The sequence below is a fragment of the Pseudophryne corroboree genome, chromosome 8 (assembly GCF_028390025.1).
Source record: "Pseudophryne corroboree isolate aPseCor3 chromosome 8, aPseCor3.hap2, whole genome shotgun sequence".
Classification (NCBI taxonomy): domain Eukaryota; kingdom Metazoa; phylum Chordata; class Amphibia; order Anura; family Myobatrachidae; genus Pseudophryne; species Pseudophryne corroboree.
The window spans coordinates 172,035,255-172,060,412 of record NC_086451.1 but is presented as its reverse complement, the minus strand read 5'-3'; the positions used below and the strand labels follow the sequence as shown (position 1 = coordinate 172,060,412).

Genomic DNA, 25,158 nt, shown 5'->3' with positions numbered 1-25,158 from the left:
AGATATCACCTTGTTTTCACATTAAACAGACTTCCACATGAGAAAGCAGCAAGGATGCAGTGGCGTTAATGTTTCCTGGTGTCAACCTGTATTATTTCAGTAGACATTGAAATGAGGATGCATCTTGCTGCCTTTCCAATGAAGCAAGTTTAATTTAGTAATAGGTGAAAAACCATCCTTACAAAGGTGTTAATCAGAGACTTGGCTTTGTGGACACTTTTCAGAGAACAAATTTGTTAGCATAAAAATAAAGCCAGAAAATGAAGAGCTGTTTAATCACTCAATTGGATTTTTTTGCCAGCATATTTCTTTTTCTCTGCAACCCACTGCTAAATTGTGCTTCCTAGCTGTTTTTATAAAATCACTGAATCAAATCTAACTCTGATTACATCAGAGAAGGCCAGGTACCCTACACCATAAGAGGGGGTTTGAAATTTTGACTTGTCTACTTAAAGATCACCAAAATCTGATAACAAGGTCAATTACGTCCCTGGGTGGGATTGAACCACCAACCTTTCGGTTAGTAGCCAGACACACTAACCGATTGCGCCACAGAGACACTTTGTAAAAAGTACATACTGACAAAGGCTAATAAGCATGCATCTAGAACGTTTCCTAGAAAAACTTTAAAAAGTCAATAATCTGGAGAGTTTTTGTAAGATGTTTCTTCCATCAACCAACGAAGAAACACATTGGTACTTTCCCATGATGAGTGAGTGCTTCATGATCTCTTGCACTTACATGTGCAGCAGAGTACAGCAATGGAAGCATGCTGGGCCCATAACCCAGCGGTAGGCAGATTGAAACTATCCTCTGCTATATGCATTTTTTTTTTGTTAATTAAAGTAATCCAAAACTGGGATTGATATTTTGGCTCTTTTATTTTTACTTAAAGTACAATAACTTTTACCATTTTAATTTGTTTTAATAGTATATTGACAGTATTGTTTTCTTTCAAAAATCCACTTAATTTTCTTTACCCTATTATTAAAATGGTAATTGACAAAAACAAACTACATTGTCACCAGAAGAGCAATACAAAATGTACAAGTGATATATTAAAATCATCTTTCCAGCTTGAATTTCAATGATGCATTGGGGCAACGATTTTGTGAGAAACATTTTCACCCTTAAATAAAGATTTTCTTAATTCCTTACCTGTGTGCTAATTAGATATCACCTTGTTTTCACATTAAACAGACTTCCACATGAGAAAGCAGCAAGGATGCAGTGGCGTTAATGTTTCCTGGTGTCAACCTGTATTATTTCAGTAGACATTGAAATGAGGATGCATCTTGCTGCCTTTCCAATGAAGCAAGTTTAATTTAGTAATAGGTTAAAAACCATCCTTACAAAGGTGTTAATCAGAGACTTGGCTTTGTGGACACTTTTCAGAGAACAAATTTGTTAGCATAAAAATAAAGCCAGAAAATTAAGAGCTGTTTAATCACTCAATTGGATTTTTTTTGCCAGCATATTTCTTTTTCTCTGCAACCCACTGCTAAATTGTGCTTCCTAGCTGTTTTTATAAAATCACTGAATCAAATCTAACTCTGATTACATCAGAGAAGGCCAGGTACCCTACACCAGAACAGGGGGTTTGAAATTTTGACTTGTCTACTTAAAGATCACCAAAATCTGATAACAAGGTCAATTACGTCCCTGGTTTGAATTGAACTACCAACCTTTTGGTTAGTAGCCGGACACACTAACCGATTGCGCCACAGAGACACTTTGCGAAAAGTACATACTGACAAAGTCTAATAAGCATACATCTAGAACGTTTCCTAGAAAAACTTTAAAAAGTCAATAATCTGGAGAGTTTTTGTAAGATGTTTCTTCCATCAACCAATGAAGAAACACATTGGTACTTTCCCATGATGAGTGAGTGCTTCATGATCTCTTGCACTTACATGTGCAGCAGAGTACTGCAATGGAAGCATGCTGGGCCCATTACCCAGAGGTAGGCAGATTGAAACTATCCTTTGCTATATGCATTTTTTTTGTTAATTAAAGTTATCAAAACTGGGATTGATATTTTTGCTCTTTTATTTTTACTTAAAGTACAATAACTTTTACCATTTTAATTTGTTTTAATAGTATATTGACAGTATTGTTTTCTTTAAAAAATCCACTTAATTTTCTTTACCCTATTATTAAAAGGGTAATTGACAAAAACAAACTACATTGTCACCAGAAGAGCAATACAAAATGTACAAGTGATATATTAAAATCATCTTTCCAGCTTGAATTTCAATGATGCATTGGGGCAACGATTTTGTGAGAAACATCTTCACCCTTAAATAAAGATTTTCTTAATTCCTTACCTGTGTGCTAATTAGATATCACCTTGTTTTCACATTAAACAGACTTCTACATGTGAAAGCAGCAAGGATGCAGTGGCGTTAATGTTTCCTGGTGTCAACCTGTATTATTTCAGTAGACATTGAAATGAGGATGCATCTTGCTGCCTTTCCAATGAAGCAAGTTTAATTTAGTAATAGGTGAAAAACCATCCCTACAAAGGTGTTAATCAGAGACTTGGCTTTGTGGACACTTTTCAGAGAACAAATTTGTTAGCATAAAAATAAAGCCAGAAAATGAAGAGCTGTTTAATCACTCAATTGGATTTTTTTTGCCAGCATATTTCTTTTTCTCTGCAACCCACTGCTAAATTGTGCTTCCTAGCTGTTTTTATAAAATCAATGAATCAAATCTAACTCTGATTACATCAGAGAAGGCCAGGTACCCTACACCATAACAGGGGGTTTGAAATGTTGACTTGTCTACTTAAAGATCACCAAAACCTGATAACAAGGTCAATTACGTCCCTGGGTGGGATTGAACCACCAACCTTTTGGGTAGTAGCCGGACACACTAACCGATTGCGCCACAGAGACACTTTGCAAAAGATACATACTGACAAAGGCTAATAAGCATACATCTAGAACGTTTCCTAGAAAAACTTTAAAAAGTCAATAATCTGGAGAGTTTTTGTAAGATGTTTCTTCCATCAACCAACGAAGAAACACATTGGTACTTTCCCATGATGACTGAGTGCTTCAGGATCTCTTCCACTTACATGTGCAGCAGAGTACTGCAATGGAAGCATGCTGGGCCCATAACCCAGAGGTAGGCAGATTGAAACTATCCTTTGCTATATGCATTTTTTTTTGTTAATTTAAGTAATCAAAACTGGGATTGATATTTTTGCTCTTTTATTTTTACTTAAAGTACAATAACTTTTACCATTTTAATTTGTTTTAATAGTATATTGACAGTATAGTTTTCTTTAAAAAATCCACTTAATTTTCTTTACCCTATTATTAAAAGGGTAATTGACAAAAACAAACTACATTGTCACCAGAAGAGCAATACAAAATGTACAAGTGATATATTAAAATCATCTTTCCAGCTTGAATTTCAATGATGCATTGGGGCAACGATTTTGTGAGAAACATCTTCACCCTTAAATAAAGATTTTTTTAATTCCTTACCTGTGTGCTATTTAGATATCACCTTGTTTTCACATGAAACAGACTTCTACATGAGAAAGCAGCAAGGATGCAGTGGCGTTAATGTTTCCTGGTGTCAACCTGTATTATTTCTGTAGACATTGAAATGAGGATGCATCTTGCTGCCTTTCCAATGAAGCAAGTTTAATTTAGTTATAGGTGAAAAACCATCCCTACAAAGGTGTTAATCAGAGACTTGGCTTTGTGGACACTTTTTAGAGAACAAATTTGTTAGCATAAAAATAAAGGCAGAAAATGAAGAGCTGTTTAATCACTCAATTGGATTTTTCTGCCAGCATATTTTTTTTCTCTGCAACCCATTGCTAAATTGTGCTTCCTAGCTGTTTTTATAAAATCAATGAATCAAATCTGATTACATCAGAGAAGGCCAGGTACCCTACACCATAAGAGGGGGTTTGAAATTTTGACTTGTCTACTTAAAGATCACCAAAATCTGATAACAAGGTCAATTACGTCCCTGGGTGGGATTGAACCACCAACCTTTCGGTTAGTAGCCAGACACACTAACCGATTGCGCCACAGAGACACTTTGTAAAAAGTACATACTGACAAAGGCTAATAAGCATACATCTAGAACGTTTCCTAGAAAAACTTTAAAAAGTCAATAATCTGGAGAGTTTTTGTAAGATGTTTCTTCCATCAACCAACGAAGAAACACATTGGTACTTTCCCATGATGAGTGAGTGCTTCAGGATCTCTTGCACTTACATGTGCAGCAGAGTACTGCAATGGAAGCATGCTGGGCCCATAACCCAGAGGTAGGCAGATTGAAACTATCCTTTGCTATATGCATTTTTTTTTGTTGATTTAAGTAATCAAAACTGGGATTGATATTTTTGCTCTTTTATTTTTACTTAAAGTACAATAACTTTTACCATTTTAATTTGTTTTAATAGTATATTGAAAGTATTGTTTTCTTTTAAAAATCCACTTAATTTTCTTTACCCTATTATTAAAATGGTAATTGACAAAAACAAACTACATTGTCACCAGAAGAGCAATACAAAATGTACAAGTGATATATTAAAATCATCTTTCCAGCTTGAATTTCAATGATGCATTGGGGCAACGATTTTGTGAGAAACATTTTCACCCTTAAATAAAGATTTTCTTAATTCCTTACCTGTGTGCTAATTAGATATCACCTTGTTTTCACATTAAACAGACTTCCACATGAGAAAGCAGCAAGGATGCAGTGGCGTTAATGTTTCCTGGTGTCAACCTGTATTATTTCAGTAGACATTGAAATGAGGATGCATCTTGCTGCCTTTCCAATGAAGCAAGTTTAATTTAGTAATAGGTGAAAAACCATCCTTACAAAGGTGTTAATCAGAGACTTGGCTTTGTGGACACTTTTCAGAGAACAAATTTGTTAGCATAAAAATAAAGCCAGAAAATGAAGAGCTGTTTAATCACTCAATTGGATTTTTTTGCCAGCATATTTCTTTTTCTCTGCAACCCACTGCTAAATTGTGCTTCCTAGCTGTTTTTATAAAATCACTGAATCAAATCTAACTCTGATTACATCAGAGAAGGCCAGGTACCCTACACCATAAGAGGGGGTTTGAAATTTTGACTTGTCTACTTAAAGATCACCAAAATCTGATAACAAGGTCAATTACGTCCCTGGGTGGGATTGAACCACCAACCTTTCGGTTAGTAGCCAGACACACTAACCGATTGCGCCACAGAGACACTTTGTAAAAAGTACATACTGACAAAGGCTAATAAGCATGCATCTAGAACGTTTCCTAGAAAAACTTTAAAAAGTCAATAATCTGGAGAGTTTTTGTAAGATGTTTCTTCCATCAACCAACGAAGAAACACATTGGTACTTTCCCATGATGAGTGAGTGCTTCATGATCTCTTGCACTTACATGTGCAGCAGAGTACAGCAATGGAAGCATGCTGGGCCCATAACCCAGCGGTAGGCAGATTGAAACTATCCTCTGCTATATGCATTTTTTTTTTGTTAATTAAAGTAATCCAAAACTGGGATTGATATTTTGGCTCTTTTATTTTTACTTAAAGTACAATAACTTTTACCATTTTAATTTGTTTTAATAGTATATTGACAGTATTGTTTTCTTTCAAAAATCCACTTAATTTTCTTTACCCTATTATTAAAATGGTAATTGACAAAAACAAACTACATTGTCACCAGAAGAGCAATACAAAATGTACAAGTGATATATTAAAATCATCTTTCCAGCTTGAATTTCAATGATGCATTGGGGCAACGATTTTGTGAGAAACATTTTCACCCTTAAATAAAGATTTTCTTAATTCCTTACCTGTGTGCTAATTAGATATCACCTTGTTTTCACATTAAACAGACTTCCACATGAGAAAGCAGCAAGGATGCAGTGGCGTTAATGTTTCCTGGTGTCAACCTGTATTATTTCAGTAGACATTGAAATGAGGATGCATCTTGCTGCCTTTCCAATGAAGCAAGTTTAATTTAGTAATAGGTTAAAAACCATCCTTACAAAGGTGTTAATCAGAGACTTGGCTTTGTGGACACTTTTCAGAGAACAAATTTGTTAGCATAAAAATAAAGCCAGAAAATTAAGAGCTGTTTAATCACTCAATTGGATTTTTTTTGCCAGCATATTTCTTTTTCTCTGCAACCCACTGCTAAATTGTGCTTCCAAGCTGTTTTTATAAAATCACTGAATCAAATCTAACTCTGATTACATCAGAGAAGGCCAGGTACCCTACACCAGAACAGGGGGTTTGAAATTTTGACTTGTCTACTTAAAGATCACCAAAATCTGATAACAAGGTCAATTACGTCCCTGGTTTGAATTGAACTACCAACCTTTTGGTTAGTAGCCGGACACACTAACCGATTGCGCCACAGAGACACTTTGCGAAAAGTACATACTGACAAAGTCTAATAAGCATACATCTAGAACGTTTCCTAGAAAAACTTTAAAAAGTCAATAATCTGGAGAGTTTTTGTAAGATGTTTCTTCCATCAACCAATGAAGAAACACATTGGTACTTTCCCATGATGAGTGAGTGCTTCATGATCTCTTGCACTTACATGTGCAGCAGAGTACTGCAATGGAAGCATGCTGGGCCCATTACCCAGAGGTAGGCAGATTGAAACTATCCTTTGCTATATGCATTTTTTTTGTTAATTAAAGTTATCAAAACTGGGATTGATATTTTTGCTCTTTTATTTTTACTTAAAGTACAATAACTTTTACCATTTTAATTTGTTTTAATAGTATATTGACAGTATTGTTTTCTTTAAAAAATCCACTTAATTTTCTTTACCCTATTATTAAAAGGGTAATTGACAAAAACAAACTACATTGTCACCAGAAGAGCAATACAAAATGTACAAGTGATATATTAAAATCATCTTTCCAGCTTGAATTTCAATGATGCATTGGGGCAACGATTTTGTGAGAAACATCTTCACCCTTAAATAAAGATTTTCTTAATTCCTTACCTGTGTGCTAATTAGATATCACCTTGTTTTCACATTAAACAGACTTCTACATGTGAAAGCAGCAAGGATGCAGTGGCGTTAATGTTTCCTGGTGTCAACCTGTATTATTTCAGTAGACATTGAAATGAGGATGCATCTTGCTGCCTTTCCAATGAAGCAAGTTTAATTTAGTAATAGGTGAAAAACCATCCCTACAAAGGTGTTAATCAGAGACTTGGCTTTGTGGACACTTTTCAGAGAACAAATTTGTTAGCATAAAAATAAAGCCAGAAAATGAAGAGCTGTTTAATCACTCAATTGGATTTTTTTTGCCAGCATATTTCTTTTTCTCTGCAACCCACTGCTAAATTGTGCTTCCTAGCTGTTTTTATAAAATCAATGAATCAAATCTAACTCTGATTACATCAGAGAAGGCCAGGTACCCTACACCATAACAGGGGGTTAGAAATGTTGACTTGTCTACTTAAAGATCACCAAAACCTGATAACAAGGTCAATTACGTCCCTGGGTGGGATTGAACCACCAACCTTTTGGGTAGTAGCCGGACACACTAACCGATTGCGCCACAGAGACACTTTGCAAAAGATACATACTGACAAAGGCTAATAAGCATACATCTAGAACGTTTCCTAGAAAAACTTTAAAAAGTCAATAATCTGGAGAGTTTTTGTAAGATGTTTCTTCCATCAACCAACGAAGAAACACATTGGTACTTTCCCATGATGACTGAGTGCTTCAGGATCTCTTCCACTTACATGTGCAGCAGAGTACTGCAATGGAAGCATGCTGGGCCCATAACCCAGAGGTAGGCAGATTGAAACTATCCTTTGCTATATGCATTTTTTTTTGTTAATTTAAGTAATCAAAACTGGGATTGATATTTTTGCTCTTTTATTTTTACTTAAAGTACAATAACTTTTACCATTTTAATTTGTTTTAATAGTATATTGACAGTATAGTTTTCTTTAAAAAATCCACTTAATTTTCTTTACCCTATTATTAAAAGGGTAATTGACAAAAACAAACTACATTGTCACCAGAAGAGCAATACAAAATGTACAAGTGATATATTAAAATCATCTTTCCAGCTTGAATTTCAATGATGCATTGGGGCAACGATTTTGTGAGAAACATCTTCACCCTTAAATAAAGATTTTTTTAATTCCTTACCTGTGTGCTATTTAGATATCACCTTGTTTTCACATTAAACAGACTTCTACATGAGAAAGCAGCAAGGATGCAGTGGCGTTAATGTTTCCTGGTGTCAACCTGTATTATTTCTGTAGACATTGAAATGAGGATGCATCTTGCTGCCTTTCCAATGAAGCAAGTTTAATTTAGTTATAGGTGAAAAACCATCCCTACAAAGGTGTTAATCAGAGACTTGGCTTTGTGGACACTTTTTAGAGAACAAATTTGTTAGCATAAAAATAAAGGCAGAAAATGAAGAGCTGTTTAATCACTCAATTGGATTTTTCTGCCAGCATATTTTTTTTCTCTGCAACCCATTGCTAAATTGTGCTTCCTAGCTGTTTTTATAAAATCACTGAATCAAATCTAACTCTGATTACATCAGAGAAGGCCAGGTACCCTACACCATAAGAGGGGATTTGAAATTTTGACTTGTCTACTTAAAGATCACCAAAATCTGATAACAAGGTCAATTACGTCCCTGGGTGGGATTGAACCACCAACCTTTCGGTTAGTAGCCAGACACACTAACCGATTGCGCCACAGAGACACTTTGTAAAAAGTACATACTGACAAAGGCTAATAAGCATACATCTAGAACGTTTCCTAGAAAAACTTTAAAAAGTCAATAATCTGGAGAGTTTTTGTAAGATGTTTCTTCCATCAACCAACGAAGAAACACATTGGTACTTTCCCATGATGAGTGAGTGCTTCAGGATCTCTTGCACTTACATGTGCAGCAGAGTACTGCAATGGAAGCATGCTGGGCCCATTACCCAGAGGTAGGCAGATTGAAACTATCCTTTGCTATATGCATTTTTTTTGTTAATTAAAGTTATCAAAACTGGGATTGATATTTTTGCTCTTTTATTTTTACTTAAAGTACAATAACTTTTACCATTTTAATTTGTTTTAATAGTATATTGACAGTATTGTTTTCTTTAAAAAATCCACTTAATTTTCTTTACCCTATTATTAAAAGGGTAATTGACAAAAACAAACTACATTGTCACCAGAAGAGCAATACAAAATGTACAAGTGATATATTAAAATCATCTTTCCAGCTTGAATTTCAATGATGCATTGGGGCAACGATTTTGTGAGAAACATCTTCACCCTTAAATAAAGATTTTCTTAATTCCTTACCTGTGTGCTAATTAGATATCACCTTGTTTTCACATTAAACAGACTTCTACATGTGAAAGCAGCAAGGATGCAGTGGCGTTAATGTTTCCTGGTGTCAACCTGTATTATTTCAGTAGACATTGAAATGAGGATGCATCTTGCTGCCTTTCCAATGAAGCAAGTTTAATTTAGTAATAGGTGAAAAACCATCCCTACAAAGGTGTTAATCAGAGACTTGGCTTTGTGGACACTTTTCAGAGAACAAATTTGTTAGCATAAAAATAAAGCCAGAAAATGAAGAGCTGTTTAATCACTCAATTGGATTTTTTTTGCCAGCATATTTCTTTTTCTCTGCAACCCACTGCTAAATTGTGCTTCCTAGCTGTTTTTATAAAATCAATGAATCAAATCTAACTCTGATTACATCAGAGAAGGCCAGGTACCCTACACCATAACAGGGGGTTTGAAATGTTGACTTGTCTACTTAAAGATCACCAAAACCTGATAACAAGGTCAATTACGTCCCTGGGTGGGATTGAACCACCAACCTTTTGGGTAGTAGCCGGACACACTAACCGATTGCGCCACAGAGACACTTTGCGAAAGATACATACTGACAAAGGCTAATAAGCATACATCTAGAACGTTTCCTAGAAAAACTTTAAAAAGTCAATAATCTGGAGAGTTTTTGTAAGATGTTTCTTCCATCAACCAACGAAGAAACACATTGGTACTTTCCCATGATGACTGAGTGCTTCAGGATCTCTTCCACTTACATGTGCAGCAGAGTACTGCAATGGAAGCATGCTGGGCCCATAACCCAGAGGTAGGCAGATTGAAACTATCCTTTGCTATATGCATTTTTTTTTGTTAATTTAAGTAATCAAAACTGGGATTGATATTTTTGCTCTTTTATTTTTACTTAAAGTACAATAACTTTTACCATTTTAATTTGTTTTAATAGTATATTGACAGTATAGTTTTCTTTAAAAAATCCACTTAATTTTCTTTACCCTATTATTAAAAGGGTAATTGACAAAAACAAACTACATTGTCACCAGAAGAGCAATACAAAATGTACAAGTGATATATTAAAATCATCTTTCCAGCTTGAATTTCAATGATGCATTGGGGCAACGATTTTGTGAGAAACATCTTCACCCTTAAATAAAGATTTTTTTAATTCCTTACCTGTGTGCTATTTAGATATCACCTTGTTTTCACATGAAACAGACTTCTACATGAGAAAGCAGCAAGGATGCAGTGGCGTTAATGTTTCCTGGTGTCAACCTGTATTATTTCTGTAGACATTGAAATGAGGATGCATCTTGCTGCCTTTCCAATGAAGCAAGTTTAATTTAGTTATAGGTGAAAAACCATCCCTACAAAGGTGTTAATCAGAGACTTGGCTTTGTGGACACTTTTTAGAGAACAAATTTGTTAGCATAAAAATAAAGGCAGAAAATGAAGAGCTGTTTAATCACTCAATTGGATTTTTCTGCCAGCATATTTTTTTTCTCTGCAACCCATTGCTAAATTGTGCTTCCTAGCTGTTTTTATAAAATCAATGAATCAAATCTAACTCTGATTACATCAGAGAAGGCCAGGTACCCTACACCATAACAGGGGGTTTGAAATTTTGACTTGTCTACTTAAAGATCACCAAAATCTGATAACAAGGTCAATTACGTCCCTGGGTGGGATTGAACCACCAACCTTTCGGTTAGTAACCAGACACACTAACCGATTGCGCCACAGAGACACTTTGTAAAAAGTACATACTGACAAAGGCTAATAAGCATACATCTAGAACGTTTCCTAGAAAAACTTTAAAAAGTCAATAATCTGGAGAGTTTTTGTAAGATGTTTCTTCCATCAACCAACGAAGAAACACATTGGTACTTTCCCATGATGAGTGAGTGCTTCAGGATCTCTTGCACTTACATGTGCAGCAGAGTACTGCAATGGAAGCATGCTGGGCCCATAACCCAGAGGTAGGCAGATTGAAACTATCCTTTGCTATATGCATTTTTTTTTGTTGATTTAAGTAATCAAAACTGGGATTGATATTTTTGCTCTTTTATTTTTACTTAAAGTACAATAACTTTTACCATTTTAATTTGTTTTAATAGTATATTGAAAGTATTGTTTTCTTTTAAAAATCCACTTAATTTTCTTTACCCTATTATTAAAATGGTAATTGACAAAAACAAACTACATTGTCACCAGAAGAGCAATACAAAATGTACAAGTGATATATTAAAATCATCTTTCCAGCTTGAATTTCAATGATGCATTGGGGCAACGATTTTGTGAGAAACATTTTCACCCTTAAATAAAGATTTTCTTAATTCCTTACCTGTGTGCTAATTAGATATCACCTTGTTTTCACATTAAACAGACTTCCACATGAGAAAGCAGCAAGGATGCAGTGGCGTTAATGTTTCCTGGTGTCAACCTGTATTATTTCAGTAGACATTGAAATGAGGATGCATCTTGCTGCCTTTCCAATGAAGCAAGTTTAATTTAGTAATAGGTGAAAAACCATCCTTACAAAGGTGTTAATCAGAGACTTGGCTTTGTGGACACTTTTCAGAGAACAAATTTGTTAGCATAAAAATAAAGCCAGAAAATGAAGAGCTGTTTAATCACTCAATTGGATTTTTTTGCCAGCATATTTCTTTTTCTCTGCAACCCACTGCTAAATTGTGCTTCCTAGCTGTTTTTATAAAATCACTGAATCAAATCTAACTCTGATTACATCAGAGAAGGCCAGGTACCCTACACCATAAGAGGGGGTTTGAAATTTTGACTTGTCTACTTAAAGATCACCAAAATCTGATAACAAGGTCAATTACGTCCCTGGGTGGGATTGAACCACCAACCTTTCGGTTAGTAGCCAGACACACTAACCGATTGCGCCACAGAGACACTTTGTAAAAAGTACATACTGACAAAGGCTAATAAGCATGCATCTAGAACGTTTCCTAGAAAAACTTTAAAAAGTCAATAATCTGGAGAGTTTTTGTAAGATGTTTCTTCCATCAACCAACGAAGAAACACATTGGTACTTTCCCATGATGAGTGAGTGCTTCATGATCTCTTGCACTTACATGTGCAGCAGAGTACAGCAATGGAAGCATGCTGGGCCCATAACCCAGCGGTAGGCAGATTGAAACTATCCTCTGCTATATGCATTTTTTTTTTGTTAATTAAAGTAATCCAAAACTGGGATTGATATTTTGGCTCTTTTATTTTTACTTAAAGTACAATAACTTTTACCATTTTAATTTGTTTTAATAGTATATTGACAGTATTGTTTTCTTTCAAAAATCCACTTAATTTTCTTTACCCTATTATTAAAATGGTAATTGACAAAAACAAACTACATTGTCACCAGAAGAGCAATACAAAATGTACAAGTGATATATTAAAATCATCTTTCCAGCTTGAATTTCAATGATGCATTGGGGCAACGATTTTGTGAGAAACATTTTCACCCTTAAATAAAGATTTTCTTAATTCCTTACCTGTGTGCTAATTAGATATCACATTGTTTTCACATTAAACAGACTTCCACATGAGAAAGCAGCAAGGATGCAGTGGCGTTAATGTTTCCTGGTGTCAACCTGTATTATTTCAGTAGACATTGAAATGAGGATGCATCTTGCTGCCTTTCCAATGAAGCAAGTTTAATTTAGTAATAGGTTAAAAACCATCCTTACAAAGGTGTTAATCAGAGACTTGGCTTTGTGGACACTTTTCAGAGAACAAATTTGTTAGCATAAAAATAAAGCCAGAAAATTAAGAGCTGTTTAATCACTCAATTGGATTTTTTTTGCCAGCATATTTCTTTTTCTCTGCAACCCACTGCTAAATTGTGCTTCCTAGCTGTTTTTATAAAATCACTGAATCAAATCTAACTCTGATTACATCAGAGAAGGCCAGGTACCCTACACCAGAACAGGGGGTTTGAAATTTTGACTTGTCTACTTAAAGATCACCAAAATCTGATAACAAGGTCAATTACGTCCTTGGTTTGAATTGAACTACCAACCTTTTGGTTAGTAGCCGGACACACTAACCGATTGCGCCACAGAGACACTTTGCGAAAAGTACATACTGACAAAGTCTAATAAGCATACATCTAGAACGTTTCCTAGAAAAACTTTAAAAAGTCAATAATCTGGAGAGTTTTTGTAAGATGTTTCTTCCATCAACCAATGAAGAAACACATTGGTACTTTCCCATGATGAGTGAGTGCTTCATGATCTCTTGCACTTACATGTGCAGCAGAGTACTGCAATGGAAGCATGCTGGGCCCATTACCCAGAGGTAGGCAGATTGAAACTATCCTTTGCTATATGCATTTTTTTTGTTAATTAAAGTTATCAAAACTGGGATTGATATTTTTGCTCTTTTATTTTTACTTAAAGTACAATAACTTTTACCATTTTAATTTGTTTTAATAGTATATTGACAGTATTGTTTTCTTTAAAAAATCCACTTAATTTTCTTTACCCTATTATTAAAAGGGTAATTGACAAAAACAAACTACATTGTCACCAGAAGAGCAATACAAAATGTACAAGTGATATATTAAAATCATCTTTCCAGCTTGAATTTCAATGATGCATTGGGGCAACGATTTTGTGAGAAACATCTTCACCCTTAAATAAAGATTTTCTTAATTCCTTACCTGTGTGCTAATTAGATATCACCTTGTTTTCACATTAAACAGACTTCTACATGTGAAAGCAGCAAGGATGCAGTGGCGTTAATGTTTCCTGGTGTCAACCTGTATTATTTCAGTAGACATTGAAATGAGGATGCATCTTGCTGCCTTTCCAATGAAGCAAGTTTAATTTAGTAATAGGTGAAAAACCATCCCTACAAAGGTGTTAATCAGAGACTTGGCTTTGTGGACACTTTTCAGAGAACAAATTTGTTAGCATAAAAATAAAGCCAGAAAATGAAGAGCTGTTTAATCACTCAATTGGATTTTTTTTGCCAGCATATTTCTTTTTCTCTGCAACCCACTGCTAAATTGTGCTTCCTAGCTGTTTTTATAAAATCAATGAATCAAATCTAACTCTGATTACATCAGAGAAGGCCAGGTACCCTACACCATAACAGGGGGTTTGAAATGTTGACTTGTCTACTTAAAGATCACCAAAACCTGATAACAAGGTCAATTACGTCCCTGGGTGGGATTGAACCACCAACCTTTTGGGTAGTAGCCGGACACACTAACCGATTGCGCCACAGAGACACTTTGCAAAAGATACATACTGACAAAGGCTAATAAGCATACATCTAGAACGTTTCCTAGAAAAACTTTAAAAAGTCAATAATCTGGAGAGTTTTTGTAAGATGTTTCTTCCATCAACCAACGAAGAAACACATTGGTACTTTCCCATGATGACTGAGTGCTTCAGGATCTCTTCCACTTACATGTGCAGCAGAGTACTGCAATGGAAGCATGCTGGGCCCATAACCCAGAGGTAGGCAGATTGAAACTATCCTTTGCTATATGCATTTTTTTTTGTTAATTTAAGTAATCAAAACTGGGATTGATATTTTTGCTCTTTTATTTTTACTTAAAGTACAATAACTTTTACCATTTTAATTTGTTTTAATAGTATATTGACAGTATAGTTTTCTTTAAAAAATCCACTTAATTTTCTTTACCCTATTATTAAAAGGGTAATTGACAAAAACAAACTACATTGTCACCAGAAGAGCAATACAAAATGTACAAGTGATATATTAAAATCATCTTTCCAGCTTGAATTTCAATGATGCATTGGGGCAACGATTTTGTGAGAAACATCTTCACCCTTAAATAAAGATTTTTTTAATTCCTTACCTGTGTGCTATTTAGATATCACCTTGTTTTCACATTAAACAGACTTCTACATGAGAAAGCAGCAAGGATGCAGTGGCGTTAATGTTTCCTGGTGTCAACCTGTATTATTTCTGTAGACATTGAAATGAGGATGCATCTTGCTGCCTTTCCAATGAAGCAAGTTTAATTTAGTTATAGGTGAAAAACCATCCCTACAAAGGTGTTAATCAGAGACTTGGCTTTGTGGACACTTTTTAGAGAACAAATTTGTTAGCATAAAAATAAAGGCAGAAAATGAAGAGCTGTTTAATCACTCAATTGGATTTTTCTGCCAGCATATTTTTTTTCTCTGCAACCCATTGCTAAATTGTGCTTCCTAGCTGTTTTTATAAAATCACTGAATCAAATCTAACTCTGATTACATCAGAGAAGGCCAGGTACCCTACACCATAAGAGGGGATTTGAAATTTTGACTTGTCTACTTAAAGATCACCAAAATCTGATAACAAGGTCAATTACGTCCCTGGGTGGGATTGAGCCACCAACCTTTTGGTTTATAGCCGTACACACTAACTGATTGCGCCACAGAGACACTTTGCAAAAGTACATACTGACAAAGGCTAATAAGCATTCATCTAAAACGTTTCCTAGAAAAACTTTAAAAAGTCAATAATCTGGAGAGTTTTTGTAAGATGTTTCTTCCATCCACCAACGAAGAAACACATTGGTACTTTCCCATGATGAGTGAGTGCTTCAGGATCTCTTGCACTTACATGTGCAGCAGAGTACTGCAATGGAAGCATGCTGGGCCCATAACCCAGAGGTAGGCAGATTAAAACTATCCTCTGCTATATGCATTTTTTTTGTTAATTAAAGTAATCCAAAACTGGGATTGATATTTTTGCTCTTTTATTTTTCATTAAAGTACAATAACTTTTACCATTTTAATTTGTTTTAATAGTATATTGAAAGTATTGTTTTCTTTTAAAAATCCACTTAATTTTCTTTACCCTATTATTAAAATGGTAATTGACAAAAACAAACTACATTGTCACCAGAAGAGCAATACAAAATGTACAAGTGATATATTAAAATCATCTTTCCAGCTTGAATTTCAATGATGCATTGGGGCAACGATTTTGTGAGAAACATTTTCACCCTTAAATAAAGATTTTCTTAATTCCTTACCTGTGTGCTAATTAGATATCACCTTGTTTTCACATTAAACAGACTTCCACATGAGAAAGCAGCAAGGATGCAGTGGCGTTAATGTTTCCTGGTGTCAACCTGTATTATTTCAGTAGACATTGAAATGAGGATGCATCTTGCTGCCTTTCCAATGAAGCAAGTTTAATTTAGTTATAGGTGAAAAACCATCCTTACAAAGGTGTTAATCAGAGACTTGGCTTTGTGGACACTTTTCAGAGAACAAATTTGTTAGCATAAAAATAAAGCCAGAAAATGAAGAGCTGTTTAATCACTCAATTGGATTTTTTTTGCCAGCATATTTCTTTTTCTCTGCAACCCACTGCTAAATTGTGCTTCCTAGCTGTTTTTATAAAATCACTGAATCAAATCTAACTCTGATTACATCAGAGAAGGCCAGGTACCCTACACCATAAGAGGGGGTTTGAAATTTTGACTTGTCTACTTAAAAATCACCAAAATCTGATAACAAGGTCAATTACGTCCCTGGGTGGGATTGAACCACCAACCTTTTGGTTAATAGCCATACACACTAACTGATTGCGCCACAGAGCCACTTTGCAAAAGTCCATACTGACAAAGGCTAATAAGCATTCATCTAAAACGTTTCCTAGAAAAACTTTAAAAAGTCAATAATCTGGAGAGTTTTTGTAAGATGTTTCTTCCATCAACCAACGAAGAAACACATTGGTACTTTCCCATGACGAGTGAGTGCTTCAGGATCTATTGCACTTACATGTGCAGCAGAGTACAGCAATGGAAGCATGCTGGGCACATAACCCAGAGGTAGGCAGATTGAAACTATCCTCTGCTATATGCATTTTTTTTTTGTTAATTAAAGTAATCCAAAACTGGGATTGATATGTTGGCTCTTTTATTTTTACTTACAGTACAATAACTTTTACCATTTTAATTTGTTTAATAGTATATTGACAGTATTGTTCTCCCAGGGTGAGGTTCATTCATTGCATTCTGGGTATGCTGACCCCTGTGATTTCCCCAAATGTGGGAAACTCGACTGCATTATTTGTGGTAGTGGGGGACTGTGTTTGTGCTTTCCTCTGGTCAGCTCTGGTAAAAGTCAGATTTCTTTGTCTCAGATCTTCCTCTAGCCTTGTTCCTCTTTCGAGAGTTCCCTTGTGCTGCCTCAGTTGGATCTCCTTCACTTGACAGGGAAGTGCCCGAGCAGCGACCCTCCCCAGCTCTAGCCCAACTCCTACTTACCTGCCAGGTGAGATACTATGATAAGGAAGGTGCTTCTTCCAGGGCAAGGCTCACCCATTGCACTCTGGGTGTGCTGCCCCTGTGATTTCCCCAAATGTGGGAAACTTGACTGCATAATTTGTATTTCCAGTGGTTGGCTTTCATATAATTCAGATCTCTTTGTCTCAGGTCTCTCTCCAGCCTAGTTTGCTGTCTGTTTCCACTTCTTTTTTTTTGAGCCCCTCCCTTCTATACCCTTGTGCACTATCCTGACTTCTCCTCTTGTCTGCTTACTTTGGGCCTTCCAATGCACAATGCAAATTACAGGCAGTGCTGCAGGGCCCACACCCTTTTACTTGCCTTACAGAGCAGCTCTGGAGCTGTTACAGTGCCAAGCTGCTGCAAGAAATCAGCTTGAATGCTTCTGGGGCTGGGGCATTGCCAATATGAGCCCCACACCGAAGGAGGGTGGGGGTGTTTAATGCAAACTAAGGGTCATCCAAGCGCCGCAAAAGGCCGCCATGCCCTGCATACCCCTATTCTCTTTTCATATGCAGATGAGGGTTCCAGCCAACTTTGGCCCACTGCTTGGATGACATCACTGTATGCAGATCCGTCTTCTGCAGACCTTCCCCCAGGAATGCTTGTACTAGTTGTTGCATTTGGTTTGTTGTTTGGGGGTGCTTCAGTATTAGGCAGCCTTCTGTCCTCCCATGTTCATTTGAAAATAAGTGTTCTCCCTGCAGTTGTTGTCCCCAGATGAGAGTTCCCTTGTGCTGCCTCAGTTGAATCTCCTTTACTTGACAGAGATATGCCTGAGCAGCTAGGGCCCCCAGCCCTATCCCAAATCATACTTATTTTGCATAGGAGATACCATGGTCATGAAGATTGTTCTCCCAGGGTGAGGTTCATTCATTGCATTCTGGGTATGCTGACCCCTGTGGTTTCCCCAAATGTGGGAAACTCGACTGCATTATTTGTGGTAGTGGGGGACTGTGTTTGTGCTTTCCTCTGGTCAGCTCTGGTAAAAGTCAGATTTCTTTGTCTCAGATCTTCCTCTAGCCTTGTTCTTCTTTCGAGAGTTCCCTTGTGCTGCCTCAGTTGGATCTCCTTCACTTGACAGGGGGGTGCCCGAGCAGCGACCCTCCCCAGCTCTAGCCCAACTCCTACTTACCTGCCAGGTGAGATACTATGATCAGGAAGGTACTTCTCCCAGGGCAAGGCTCACCCATTGCACTCTGGGTGTGCTGCCCCTGTGATTTCCCCAAATGTGGGAAACTTGACTGCATAATTTGTATTTCCACTGGTCGGCTTTCATATAATTCAGATCTCTTTGTCTCAGGTCTCTCTCCAGCCTAGTTTGCTGTCTGTTTCCACTTCTTTTTTTTTGGAGCACCTCCCTTCTATACCCTTGTGCACTATCCTGACTTCTCCTCCTGTCTGCTTACTTTGGGCCTTCCAATGCACAATGCAAATTACAGGCAGTGCTGCAGGGCCCACACCCTTTTACTTGCCTTACAGAGCAGCTCTGGAGCTGTTACAGTGCCAAGCTGCTGCAAGAAATCAGCTTGAATGCTTCTGGGGCTGGGGCATTGCCAATATGAGCTCCACACCGAAGGAGGGTGGGGGTGTTTAATGCAAACTAAGGGTCATCCAAGCGCCGCAAAAGGCCGCCATGCCCTGCATACCCCTATTCTCTTTTCATATGCAGATGAGGGTTCCAGCCAACTTTGGCCCACTGCTTGGATGACATCACTGTATGCAAATCCGTCTTCTGCAGATCTTCCCCCAGGAATGCTTGTACTAGTTGTTGCATTTGGTTTGTTGTTTGGGGGTGCTTCAGTATTAGGCAGCCTTCTGTCCTCCCATGTTCATTTGAAAATAAGTGTTCTCCCTGCAGTTGTTGTCCCCAGATGAGAGTTCCCTTGTGCTGCCTCAGTTGAATCTCCTTTACTTGACAGAGATATGCCTGAGCAGCGGCCCTCCCCAGCCCTATCCCAAATCATACTTATTTTACATAGAAGATACCATGGTCATGAAGATTGTTCTCCCAGGGTGAGGTTCATTCATTGCATTCTGGGTATGCTGACCCCTGTGATTTCCCCAAATGTGGGAAACTCGACTGCATTATTTGTGGTAGTGGGGGACTGTGTTTGTGCTTTCCTCTGGTCAGCTCTGGTAAAAGTCAGATTTCTTTGTCTCAGATCTTCCTCTAGCCTTGTTCTTCTTTCGAGAGTTCCCTTGTGCTGCCTCAGTTGGATCTCCTTCACTTGACAGGGGGGTGCCCGAGCAGCGACCCTCCCCAGCTCTAGCCCAACTCCTACTTACCTGCCAGGTGAGATACTATGATCAGGAAGGTACTTCTCCCAGGGCAAGGCTCACCCATTGCACTCTGGGTGTGCTGCTCCTGCGATTTCCCCAAATGTGGGACACTTAACTGCATAATTTGTGTTTCCACTGGTCGGCTTTCATATAATTCAGATCTCTTTGTCTCAGGTCTCTCTCCAGCCTTGTTTGCTGTCTGTTTCCACTTCTTTTTTTTTTAGCCCCTCCCTTCTATACCCTTGTGCACTATCCTGACTTCTCCTCCTGTCTGCTTACTTTGTGCCTTCCAACGCACAATGCGAACTACAGGTAGTGCTGCAGGGCCCACACCCTTTTACTTGCCTTACAGAGCAGCTCTGGAGCTGTTACAGTGCCAACCTGCTGCAAGAAATCAGCTTGAATGCTTCAGGGGCTGGGGCATTGCCAACATGAGCCCCACACCGAAGGAGGGTGGGGGTGTTTAATGCGAACTAAGGGTCATCCAAGCACCGCAAAAGGCCGCCATGCCCTGCATACCCCTTTTCTCTTTTCATATGCAGATGAGGGTTCCAGCCAACTTTGGCCCACTGCTTGGATGACATCACTGTATGCAAATCCGTCTTCTGCAGACCTTCCCCCAGGAATGCTTGTACTAGTTGTTGCATTTGGTTTGTTGTTTGGGGGTGCTTCAGTATTAGGCAGCCTTCTGCCCTCCCATGTTCATTTGAAAATATGTGTTCTCCCTGCAGTTGTTGTCCCCAGATGAGAGTTCCCTTGTGCTGCCTCTGTTGAATCTCCTTTACTTGACAGAGATGTGCCTGAGCAGCGGCCCTCCCCAGCCCTATCCCAATCATACTTATTTTGCATAGGAGATACCATGGTCATGAAGATTGTTCTCCCAGGGTGAGGTTCATTCATTGCATTCTGGGTATGCTGACCCCTGTGATTTCCCCAAATGTGGGAAACTCGACTGCATTATTTGTGGTAGTGGGGGACTGTGTTTGTGTTTTCCTCTGGTCAGCTCTGGTAAAAGTCAGATTTCTTTGTCTCAGATCTTCCTCTAGCCTTGTTCTTCTTTCGAGAGTTCCCTTGTGCTGCCTCAGTTGGATCTCCTTCACTTGACAGGGGGGTGCTTGAGCAGCGACCCTCCCCAGCTCTATCCCAAATCTTACTTACCTGCCAGGTGAGATACTATGATCATGAAGGTGCTTCTCCCAGGGCAAGGCTCACCCATTGCACTCTGGGTGTGCTGCTCCTGCGGTTTCCCCAAATGTTGGACACTTGACTGCATAATTTGTGTTTCCCCTGGTCGGCTCTCGTATAATTCAGATCTCTTTGTCTCAGGTCTCTCTCCAGCCTAGTTTGCTGTCTGTTTCCACTTCTCTTTTCTTGAGCCGCTCCCTTCTATGCCCTTGCGCACTATCCTGACTTCTCCCGTCTGCTTACTTTGTGCCTTCCAACGCACAATGCAAACTACAGGTAGTGCTGCAGGGCCCACGCCCTTTTACTTGCCTTACAGAGCAGCTCTGGAGCTGTTACAGTGCCCAGCTGCTGCAAGAAATCAGCTTGAATGCTTCAGGGGCTGGGGCATAGCCAACATGAGCCCCACACCGAAGGAGGGTGGAGGTGTTTAATGCGAACTAGGGGTCATCCAAGCGCCGCAAAAGGCCGCCATGCCCTGCACGCCACTTTTCTCTTTTCATATGCAGACGAGGGTTGAAGCCAACTTTGACCCACTGCTTGGATGACATCACCATATGCAAATCCATCTGCTGCATGCCTTCCTCCGGGAATGCTTGCACTAGTTGTTGCATTTGGTTTGTTGTTTGGGGATGCTTCAGTATTAGGCAGCCTTCTGCCCTACCATGTTCATCTGAAAATATGTGTTCTCCCTGCAGTTGTTGTCCCCAGATGAGAGTTCCCTTGTGCTGCCTCAGTTGAATCTCCTTTACTTGACAGAGATGTGCCTGAGCAGCGGCCCTCCCCAGCCCTATCCCAAATCATACTTATTTTGCATAGGAGATACCATGGTCATGAAGATTGTTCTCCCAGGGTGAGGTTAATACATTGCATTCTGGGTATGCTGACTCCTATGATTTCCCCAAATGTGGGAAACTCGACTGCATTATTTGTGGTAGTGGGGGACTGTGTTTGTTCTTTCCTCTAGTCAGCTCTGGTAAAAGTCAGATTTATTTGTCTCAGATCTTCCTCTAGCCTTGTTCTTCTTTCGAGAGTTTCCTTGTGCTGCCTCGGTTGGATCTCCTTCACTTGACAGGGGGGTGCCCGAGCAGCGACCCTCCCCAGCTCTATCCCAAATCTTACTTACCTGCCAGGTGAGATACTATGATCATGAAGGTGCTTCTCCCAGGGCAAGGCTCACCCATTGCACTCTGGGTGTGCTGCTCCTGCGATTTCCCCAAATGTGGGAAACTTGACTGCATAATTTGTGTTTCCCCTGGTCGGCTCTCGTATAATTCAGATCTCTTTGTCTCAGGTCTCTCTCCAGCCTAGTTTGCTGTCTGTTTCCACTTCTCTTTTCTTGAGCCGCTCCCTTCTATGCCCTTGCGCACTATCCTGACTTCTCCCGTCTGCTTACTTTGTGCCTTCCAACGCACAATGCAAACTACAGGTAGTGCTGCAGGGCCCACGCCCTTTTACTTGCCTTACAGAGCAGCTCTGGAGCTGTTACAGTGCCCAGCTGCTGCAAGAAATCAGCTTGAATGCTTCAGGGGCTGGGGCATAGCCAACATGAGCCCCACACCGAAGGAGGGTGGAGGTGTTTAATGCGAACTAGGGGTCATCCAAGCGCCGCAAAAGGCCGCCATGCCCTGCACGCCCCTTTTCTCTTTTCATATGCAGACGAGGGTTGAAGCCAACTTTGACCCACTGCTTGGATGACATCACCATATGCAAATCCATCTGCTGCAGGCCTTCCCCCAGGAATGCTTGCACTAGTTGTTGCATTTGGTTTGTTGTTTGGGGGTGCTTCAGTATTAGGCAGCCTTCTGCCCTACCATGTTCATCTGAAAATATGTGTTCTCCCTGCAGTTGTTGTCCCCAGATGAGAGTTCCCTTGTGCTGCCTCAGTTGAATCTCCTTTACTTGACAGAGATGTGCCTGAGCAGCGGCCCTCCCCAGCCCTATCCCAAATCATACTTATTTTGCATAGGAGATACCATGGTCATGAAGATTGTTCTCCCAGGGTGAGGTTAATACATTGCATTCTGGGTATGCTGACTCTTTTGATTTCCCCAAATGTGGGAAACTCGACTGCATTATTTGTGGTAGTGGGGGACTGTGTTTGTTCTTTCCTCTGGTCAGCTCTGGTAAAAGTCAGATTTATTTGTCTCAGATCTTCCTCTAGCCTTGTTCTTCTTTCGAGAGTTTCCTTGTGCTGCCTTGGTTGGATCTCCTTCACTTGACAGGGGGGTGCCCGAGCAGCGACCCTCCCCAGCTCTATCCCAAATCTTACTTACCTGCCAGGTGAGATACTATGATCATGAAGGTGCTTCTCCCAGGGCAAGGCTCACCCATTGCACTCTGGGTGTGCTGCTCCTGCGATTTCCCCAAATGTGGGAAACTTGACTGCATAATTTGTGTTTCCCCTGGTCGGCTCTCGTATAATTCAGATCTCTTTGTCTCAGGTCTCTCTCCAGCCTAGTTTGCTGTCTGTTTCCACTTCTCTTTTCTTGAGCCGCTCCCTTCTATGCCCTTGCGCACTATCCTGACTTCTCCCGTCTGCTTAATTTGTGCCTTCCAACGCACAATGCGAACTACAGGTAGTGCTGCAGGGCCCACACCCTTTTACTTGCCTTACAGATCAGCTCTGGAGCTGTTACAGTGCCCAGCTGCTGCAAGAAATCAGCTTGAATGCTTCAGGGGCTGGGGCATAGCCAACATGAGCCCCACACCGAAGGAGGGTGGAGGTGTTTAATGCGAACTAGGGGTCTTCCAAGCGCCGCAAAAGGCTGCCATGCCCTGCACGCCCCTTTTCTCTTTTCATATGCAGACGAGGGTTGAAGCCATCTTTGACCCACTGCTTGGATGACATCACCATATGCAAATCCATCTGCTGTAGGCCTTCCCCCAGGAATGCTTGCACAAGTTGTTGCATTTGGTTTGTTGTTTGGGGGTGCTTCAGTATTAGGCAACCTTCTGCCCTCCCATGTTCATCTGAAAATATGTGTTCTCCCTGGAGTTGTTGTCCCCAGCTGAGAGTTCCCTTGTGCTGCCTCAGTTGAATCTCCTTTACTTGACAGAGATGTGCCTGAGCAGCGGCCCTCCCCAGCCCTATCCCAAATCATACTTATTTTGCATAGGAGATACCATGGTCATGAAGATTGTTCTCCCAGGGTGAGGTTCAGTCATTGCATTCTGGGTATGCTGACCCCTGTGATTTCCCCAAATGTGGGAAACTCGACTGCATTATTTGTGGTAGTGGGGGACTGTGTTTGTGCTTTCCTCTGGTCAGCTCTGGTAAAAGTCAGATTTCTTTGTCTCAGATCTTCCTCTAGCCTTGTTCTTCTTTCGAGAGTTCCCTTGTGCTGCCTCAGTTGGATCTCCTTCACTTGACAGGGGGGTGCCCGAGCAGCGACCCTCCCCAGCTCTAGCCCCACTTCTACTTACCTGCCAGGTGAGATACTATGATCAGGAAGGTGCTTCTCCCAGGGCAAGGCTCACCCATTGCACTCTGGGTGTGCTGCTCCTGTGATTTCCCCAAATGTGGGACACTTGACTGCATAATTTGTGTTTCCTCTGGTCGGCTCTCGTATAATTCAGATCTCTTTGTCTCAGGTCTCTCTCCAGCCTAGTTTGCTGTCTGTTTCCACTTCTCTTTTCTTGAGCCGCTCCCTTCTATGCCCTTGCGCACTATCCTGACTTCTCCCGTCTGCTTAATTTGTGCCTTCCAACGCACAATGCGAACTACAGGTAGTGCTGCAGGGCCCACACCCTTTTACTTGCCTTACAGAGCAGCTCTGGAGCTGTTACAGTGCCCAGCTGCTGCAAGAAATCAGCTTGAATGTGTTACGATTCCTGTACCCCAGACTGGGGAAGATCTTATGGCAGGGATCTGAGCACAGGAACCATATACAGGTTGTGGGAGCTGGAAAGCCTAGTAACCCCTGGCACCCTAACTCCGTTGTCTCGCCCGTGTTATCAGAAATCCCCTGCGAGACTATGGTTGCTTGAGCCCATGGCAGCCGCGTTCGAAGGGCGGATTATGTCTGCCCAACCCCGATGCCCCCGCAGGTCTTAATGGGAGACAAGGGGAAGTCCGAGAC

The 25,158-nt window shown here is 39.7% G+C and overlaps 17 non-coding genes and 2 pseudogenes across 17 annotated transcripts; 14 read left to right on the top strand and 5 right to left on the bottom strand.

The window, feature by feature from the left end:
- Positions 1-485: 485 nt before the first annotated feature.
- On the bottom strand, positions 486-559 carry TRNAS-ACU (transfer RNA serine (anticodon ACU)). The gene has a single exon. It is a non-coding gene; the product is annotated as a tRNA-Ser (tRNA).
- A 3,429-nt stretch (positions 560-3,988) lies between these two features.
- On the bottom strand, positions 3,989-4,062 carry TRNAS-ACU (transfer RNA serine (anticodon ACU)). The gene has a single exon. It is a non-coding gene; the product is annotated as a tRNA-Ser (tRNA).
- A 1,095-nt stretch (positions 4,063-5,157) lies between these two features.
- Positions 5,158-5,231, bottom strand: TRNAS-ACU (transfer RNA serine (anticodon ACU)). Its single transcript has one exon. It is a non-coding gene; the product is annotated as a tRNA-Ser (tRNA).
- A 3,435-nt stretch (positions 5,232-8,666) lies between these two features.
- TRNAS-ACU (transfer RNA serine (anticodon ACU)) lies at positions 8,667-8,740 on the bottom strand. The gene has a single exon. It is a non-coding gene; the product is annotated as a tRNA-Ser (tRNA).
- Positions 8,741-12,172: 3,432 nt separating this feature from the next.
- Positions 12,173-12,246, bottom strand: TRNAS-ACU (transfer RNA serine (anticodon ACU)). Its single transcript has one exon. It is a non-coding gene; the product is annotated as a tRNA-Ser (tRNA).
- A 5,044-nt stretch (positions 12,247-17,290) lies between these two features.
- On the top strand, positions 17,291-17,433 carry LOC134953520 (U1 spliceosomal RNA; annotated as a pseudogene).
- Positions 17,434-17,585: 152 nt separating this feature from the next.
- Positions 17,586-17,739, top strand: LOC134953240 (U1 spliceosomal RNA; annotated as a pseudogene).
- A 683-nt stretch (positions 17,740-18,422) lies between these two features.
- Positions 18,423-18,586, top strand: LOC134950421 (U1 spliceosomal RNA). The gene has a single exon (XR_010183343.1). It is a non-coding gene; the product is annotated as a U1 spliceosomal RNA (small nuclear RNA).
- Positions 18,587-18,738: 152 nt separating this feature from the next.
- Positions 18,739-18,901, top strand: LOC134952442 (U1 spliceosomal RNA). Its single transcript, XR_010184961.1, has one exon. It is a non-coding gene; the product is annotated as a U1 spliceosomal RNA (small nuclear RNA).
- Positions 18,902-19,576: 675 nt separating this feature from the next.
- LOC134951588 (U1 spliceosomal RNA) lies at positions 19,577-19,740 on the top strand. Its single transcript, XR_010184300.1, has one exon. It is a non-coding gene; the product is annotated as a U1 spliceosomal RNA (small nuclear RNA).
- A 152-nt stretch (positions 19,741-19,892) lies between these two features.
- On the top strand, positions 19,893-20,055 carry LOC134952700 (U1 spliceosomal RNA). Its single transcript, XR_010185167.1, has one exon. It is a non-coding gene; the product is annotated as a U1 spliceosomal RNA (small nuclear RNA).
- A 673-nt stretch (positions 20,056-20,728) lies between these two features.
- Positions 20,729-20,892, top strand: LOC134950439 (U1 spliceosomal RNA). Its single transcript, XR_010183358.1, has one exon. It is a non-coding gene; the product is annotated as a U1 spliceosomal RNA (small nuclear RNA).
- Positions 20,893-21,044: 152 nt separating this feature from the next.
- On the top strand, positions 21,045-21,207 carry LOC134952821 (U1 spliceosomal RNA). Its single transcript, XR_010185217.1, has one exon. It is a non-coding gene; the product is annotated as a U1 spliceosomal RNA (small nuclear RNA).
- A 671-nt stretch (positions 21,208-21,878) lies between these two features.
- On the top strand, positions 21,879-22,042 carry LOC134951027 (U1 spliceosomal RNA). Its single transcript, XR_010183841.1, has one exon. It is a non-coding gene; the product is annotated as a U1 spliceosomal RNA (small nuclear RNA).
- Positions 22,043-22,194: 152 nt separating this feature from the next.
- LOC134951961 (U1 spliceosomal RNA) lies at positions 22,195-22,357 on the top strand. Its single transcript, XR_010184596.1, has one exon. It is a non-coding gene; the product is annotated as a U1 spliceosomal RNA (small nuclear RNA).
- A 671-nt stretch (positions 22,358-23,028) lies between these two features.
- Positions 23,029-23,192, top strand: LOC134951622 (U1 spliceosomal RNA). Its single transcript, XR_010184327.1, has one exon. It is a non-coding gene; the product is annotated as a U1 spliceosomal RNA (small nuclear RNA).
- Positions 23,193-23,344: 152 nt separating this feature from the next.
- LOC134951960 (U1 spliceosomal RNA) lies at positions 23,345-23,507 on the top strand. Its single transcript, XR_010184595.1, has one exon. It is a non-coding gene; the product is annotated as a U1 spliceosomal RNA (small nuclear RNA).
- A 671-nt stretch (positions 23,508-24,178) lies between these two features.
- LOC134950396 (U1 spliceosomal RNA) lies at positions 24,179-24,342 on the top strand. The gene has a single exon (XR_010183322.1). It is a non-coding gene; the product is annotated as a U1 spliceosomal RNA (small nuclear RNA).
- Positions 24,343-24,494: 152 nt separating this feature from the next.
- On the top strand, positions 24,495-24,657 carry LOC134952340 (U1 spliceosomal RNA). The gene has a single exon (XR_010184887.1). It is a non-coding gene; the product is annotated as a U1 spliceosomal RNA (small nuclear RNA).
- Positions 24,658-25,158: the final 501 nt, after the last annotated feature.